Here is a 6,848-nt window from a genome sequence, read left to right on the forward strand (position 1 = left end):
CCCAATTCAAATTTCTCTACTTTTTTTTACAAAGCAATATTATTTTAAATTAAAGTTTAAAATTGGAAGAAGAAAAAAATATTTGAAGCAGCATGATTTGGCATGATGGAAAAGGACATGATGAAAGTAATGAAAACATATTATTAGACTTTGGTAGAGAATGTGCAGTCCTATAATGTTCTACCTTTGTGCAGGACATGGTTAATATCCCTTCTATCAAAAACACATTCTTTATGTTTTTTAGATATTCTAAAGATCAGAAACAGAGACACATCATCAACATAGTTTCATATATATATTTTGTACTTCTCAGTTTAAAAGAAAATTACTATAATTAAGCACGTAATTAATATATTTTTTTAGGGTTATCAAACGATATCTTTTATATTTCTGAAAAGGCAAATGAAGTTTGTAACAAAGTCAAAAGGATAAGAAAAAAAGATGAACGGAATTATAGAGAAGCATTGAACAACATGAGCAAAAACAAGTGCTAATCTCACTCAAAACCCTATTCACCATTCACAAAAAAACGTCCATTTCAATTAACGTCAACATATTCCATCATGCTTGCAATATATGCTTTTGCTCGGAACCGCAAATTGTTCTGTCACACTTCTTTCTACCTGACAATTAATGTTCCATCTTCAAAATTTTTAACACTTTCCGGATTGGAATACTAAAATACTAAACCTGGCTTTCATAAACATTAAACCAAACGCATGCATTATTTGTTTAATCTTCCAAATCGCCCCATACATAATAGTATCAAACACTTTAAACTTAACTCTCATCAAACTTAACTCTTATAAGTTTATGAGTCCAGTTTACTCGATTTTCACGAGTTTACGTAAATTTACGAGTTTGATAACCTTGACAATAAATAAAACAATATGTTCACACATTTTGATATTATGTTAAGAAATAGACTTTTAAACCTAATTGTATACAGCATGCATGATTTGTTTGAACGTTCGAAATCGCGCCATGCATGACACATCAATATGTTGTTTAACTGGATTTTTTGTTTACTGGTAAAGCCAAAAGACTGTAGCATTAAATTAGTTTTATTTAACGAGAGTGTGAGTTAATTATATAGTTACGTAGTGATGTGGATGTAGTGTTGGAGTTTTGTGGGTGGACCACATAAGATATATCTGTATAGATTGCAGGAGCTTATAGACAAGGCACTTGACAGTGAATAAAGAGAAGCATTTTGGTAGAGTATCAAAATATCATTGATAACAGTCACTTCCTTCTACTTATAGTTTTCTCATCAACCTTCTTCTCTGGTGGGGTTCTTCATTATATTTAACAACCACACCCAAACTCATTCAAATCAAAAACACTCATTTCTATACTTATGAACTTTGCCCTTGCCTCCTTCTTAGGAACCTCTTCCCACCAAACCTTTCACCCATTAATAAAACACACACAATTTCTCATACCTTCTTAGCAACTTCTCATACCATCTTATTATATAACTGTAATATAAAAAAATATAAAAAAAAAAAGTTGTTTTTCCAAAGCTATACCTTCTTTATCTTATATCTATATATTCCGTCTTTATCTATAATATTTCACTGACGTTGATGTTATGTTAGATTTTATGGCAGTAGTTTTCACTTATTAACGCAGAAGTAGATAAACATTTATATATGGTTGTGTTGAATTGTTAGATGAAGCGAAATTTGAAGACATTAATTATATATGTTGAATAGGCCGGCAAAAGATTAGACGGTTTGTATGATGGTTTCTATGATTTAGGAGTAATTAATAAAAGATGCAGTAAAAGTAAAAAGAAGTAAATGAAGGTTAACAGCATTAATTGATTAAGAATAATAAGATATACCTTGTGAAAGGTTATCCGATGATAAAATAGGAATGGTCCGTATAATACCTTTGATATTGATAATAAATATGAATCATCTAATTCTTATTTTTAACTTATATTTATAGTTTTCGTCGTAGGTTTTGAATTAGTTAAATCTTAATTACGGTCCAATCTCAGTTCAATACCTCTAATTATTATTTATCTTAATCTTTGTAAGAAAACCTGTTCGAACAAAACATTCATCTTTGATCATCCAGCCAATGCTCGACCAGTTTAGCTATGTCTTGGTCTCCACGACCATTCGACATGTTTGATTGTAAAGATGACTTTATAACATGTAGTACAATAAGTTAAGTTAATCATGTTGAAAATCTCACATAAATTAAAAATAAGACTAATTTATAATATATAAAGAGATACAAACATTATCTGATAAATTAATTTTATGAAGTTAAATTAAATTTAAAATCACTTCTTAACGTAGAGCATCTCTTATCGAGTTATTAAAGTCTCCTCTTAAGAAATCAATTATATATATAGTTGTTCCCTTGTGGTGAGCAGAATGTAGTGTGGTTAAAGAATGATTGATTGGTGTAAGAGAGGTGCAAACGTGGAGGATAAGGGTGGAAGAGGAATGAATGTGAGCATGTGAAAAGGGAATGGTGTAGGGTAGTAGCAGTGGTAGCAGTGGTGGTGAGGGGAGACAGAGAATGAAACAAACAATGTAGGAGTGTTTTTGAAGGATTAATATTGTTTTATTGAACAAACATCGGAAACACTTGGCGTTCTAACGTTGCCCTAGATGGTCCTTTCCTTTAATGCCTCTTCTACGATTATGCCACATCCATGTCCTTTCTTTGTCCTCTTACTACCCCATTCCTTTATTGCTCTACACGTTCCACTTTCCAGAAAACTCTATCCACACCCCCAAAAATACTTTACCATTTTCTTTTTCTTTTTCTTCCTTTCTTTAACCTAAAATATCTCTTCTCCCATACATCCATGTCTTCCACTCTTTCCAAATATTTTCTTCTTTTCCAAACTCCACCTTTTAGGAATACATCTATTTATAGACACACTTTCACACTTCAAAGTACACCATTCCTGTTTAATATTTTATAACCAATTCTTTATTATTTTTATTATTTCCAATGGATTTAAAGATTTGGCTTTTAAGTATTCATTATCTTTTGATTATTCGTAAACATTTATAATTTGTGAGTTCTATCTAATATTTTCAAGTTTTCAAGAAATGATTTTGTATCCCTTAAATATGGTACAATGCACATGGAGAAAGAATGCTAAGAATACTGAAAATATCACGTTAATTGAATAAACCAATCGTACCATATTATCATACTGCAATATGTTGACTGATGGAAAAAATAAAATTAAAAAAATTAACTTCAGAATATCCATTTATATATATTATAGTATTTACTGGTATTATTTGTCCAAATTAAATACGCAATGTATTTAACTAGTTAGACTTTTCTCACCTCTGTTAAGCTAGCTTTTAAAATCGGATTTGTCTCCTTTCATAGCCTTTAACTAATATTTTTTTATTAATTAATATTTTAGCAATGAAAACATCATAAGATTAAAATACAACAATATGTCCCCCTGTGTGCTCTGTTCTAAAATGTTATTAAATGAGAGAAGTTAAGAAGATAAAGACTACCACAATCACGATAAACCTCCTTAATATAAGACCCACTTTAATTACATCAATCAAATTAACCTTATTTTACTTTATCTTAAAAATTAAATATAAATCCACTGAAATTAATTCAAAATTACGGACAAAAACTAAAATTAAATAAAAATAATTTATTATATTATAAAGTTTTATTAAAAAGCAAGGGACAGATGGGTTAAGGAAGACTTAGGTGGGCATTGACCTTCTGACATAAATGTGTCATAAAAAATCTTAAATCTTACTTTGATTCAAACTGATATAAGGATGTATCCTCCAATCCAACAAGACACACGTGTCTCGTCTATCTTTCACCATACACGTGTATCATAATCTCTTCCCACCTCTTCACTCATTCTTTGTGCTTTTTTAGATCTCCTCAAATTTATTTTTTATTCTTTCCCCAATAATATGTGCTTCTTCATATTTTCTTTTTTTTTATTCTATATTCTCTCTAATATATAAAAATTAGAATTATTTTTTTTATTTCGATTTAATTTAGTTTCTTAATTTTAAAAATATATGAATTTAATCTTTTAACCAAATTTTATTAAATTTATTTAATGTTTTAAATTAATCTTAGGATAACATTTATAGAAATAATTTTTTAAATAAATTTGAGAAATAAAATTAAAAAAGTGAAATGACAAAATTAGTCGGAAATTTCTAGAACCTAACATGAACCTGTACAGTCTCTAGTATATGCAGTCCTATTACGAGTTTCCACCTTTTTTTAATGCAGTTTATTTCAGCTTTGGTCAGTGTAATCGGAGATTAAGCCCGTTGAAATGGAGAACTAATTATACTATTAATAAATAATTAATACTAATTTTACTATTATTAATAAAATTATAAAAATGTTTATTTGATTTTTCATAAATATAGAAAACTGTTCTTTTAGTTAATGGAAAGAAACATCTGGTCAATAAAATAGGAGAGAAGGACATCAATTGACCGCAATCAGGGGATAAATTTCTGGCCACAAGAATCTAGTGGTCAAGATTTAATATCATTATGAATCAATTCTACACATAAATTTACAAAGTTATTGTGAGAAGTAATTTAGTAATTATTTTTAATTATTTTCTTGAAAATAAAAATCATAAATTATTCAAAATAACTATAATTTTAATAAACTTTTGGGACTTTAAAAAAATATATATATAATTTTGGAAAAATATTAAAAAAAAAGTACAATAAACAGATAAAAAAGCATTCAAAAGTGAAGAAGGTCACAGGTAAGGTAATGATGAGTCAAAAACTGTGTTTTGCCATGTGCAATGTCAAACAAGGAAAAAGTTTCAAGTTTTTCTTTATTAAGAAGATATCAACATTGGAAAAATATAAAGAAGGAAACACAATCATTAATCATTTATATTTTCATACAATATACTTTTTTAATTATTAATAATTTATAAGAAAATATTAAATTGAAAAATGAAACTAAATATTCAAAACATAAGAAGCTAATAAAATTAAAAAAAAAATCATTACCAAATACAGACCGTACATTCTTTCTTGAAGATAGTTAAGGATTTTTAAATTTTAATATTATATCACATACTATATAAACCATATCCTCTTCATATAATATTTACAACACTGTATGCAAGCTTTTCTAACCTAATTGGATTAATTTGTTTATCACGATTTGATTAATTTCATATTATAATTGGGCTTAGGTAGAAGTGGCCCATTAGAATCGAGTCTGTTCACTTTTTCATTTTTAGGTTTTCATGTGAACAACACTAATTAGTAATTATATAATCTAGAGTCGTTAAAAGGGGTCACAATCTGCAAGTTAACTCGGTTCAATACGGGTTTGGACTGTGTTGGGTTTGGACTGTGTTGAGTTTGAAAAAATTAAATTTTTTTATGCAGGTCAAATTTCAACCCGACTCACTTAAACCTAGCTCATGCGGATTGAATATGTGGTGGACTGGGTTGGCCCGCCAACCCACCTACCTAATTTTATTTTTTAATTTATTATTTTATTTATGAAACTTATAGCATATAAAAACCTTATTTGTATTTTTTTGTGTTCGTTTTTTTATGACATTTGGATTATATTCCACTTTTTATCATTATTTTGAATTGTCTTCGGTTTAACATAATTTTTAGGAGTGAAATTTATTTAAATTTGAATATAGAAAGTTTGTAATTTTTTTATTTAAAAAAATTGTAATTAAATGAGTTAGTGAGTCAACCCGTGGTGGGTCGAGACGGATTCAAATTTTTCTGACTCACTAATAAATGAGTCGGGTTAAGTTGGTTCACTGAGTGACCAACCTGTAGTGCGCTGACCAGGTCGAGCTGGGTTATCCATTTTGACAGTTGTACCAAAAGTATTAAAAAAATTCATATTTAAATATAAAATTTTATAAAATTTAATATAATTTAATTTTTGTATCGAATAAATATTTTTATAGTCCATTAACAGGATTTGAAAGGAACATGTGGTGTCAACGTTAGTGGGATTTAGAGTATCTCTTGACCTGCCCACCTGAAAGTGATTGTGATTCAATTTCAACCAAACACAAAATAAAGTAAATAATCAAACAACACTTTCAAACATCGTTTATACTAAATGCATGTTCCATCTGCAATCTCTTTTCCATTCCTCACACCATACTTATCCTTTATTTCTAAACAAATTAGGGTTGTGGCCTAAGATTATGCGGTACGTACGAGGATGCGCTTTCCGCCCACCCACACTATCAAACATCCTCGTACATTTTTAACTTCTTTTTCTCTTCGGCCTTCGACTGCTGCACCACTTAATTATCTTATTAATCTCACATTTATTTAGTTTCAATTTCAATGAATGAATAAAAAATTTGGCATTTTGTCCATTTGATGCCAAATAACTAATTAAAATTTCCATGAAGTAAAATTACCTTATCGTTCCTGAATGACCACTTTCACTAATATAATAACTAATCCACTTTCTTTTAACCTTTAGGCGTGTGTAGTGAACAATGATAAATGAAAAAAAAAAAGTTACTATATAAGAAAGTGATTATATGTCCCTATCATAGAAACATGGTTTATGCTTAATTACTTCGATCGTGCTACTCATAAAACGAACATAGGCAAAAAAGATAGGGAAGGTGGATGTGATATGTTCCCTTGTACAGATTGTTGGTAACAAACCACCTTAACCTAAGTAAACCTCAATGTTCCAAACACGACCAATTCAACAATATTTTACTATACTTTCAAAAGATAATTAACACACATTATTTTGGTTAAAATGGTCAAGAGTCAATCGTCTTATTTTAGTTAGCTTTGTGTCAAGATCTTTCAAGTTTCTTCAAAAAA

The sequence above is a fragment of the Vigna radiata genome, chromosome 1, assembly GCF_000741045.1.
Source record: "Vigna radiata var. radiata cultivar VC1973A chromosome 1, Vradiata_ver6, whole genome shotgun sequence".
NCBI classification, from domain to species: domain Eukaryota; kingdom Viridiplantae; phylum Streptophyta; class Magnoliopsida; order Fabales; family Fabaceae; genus Vigna; species Vigna radiata.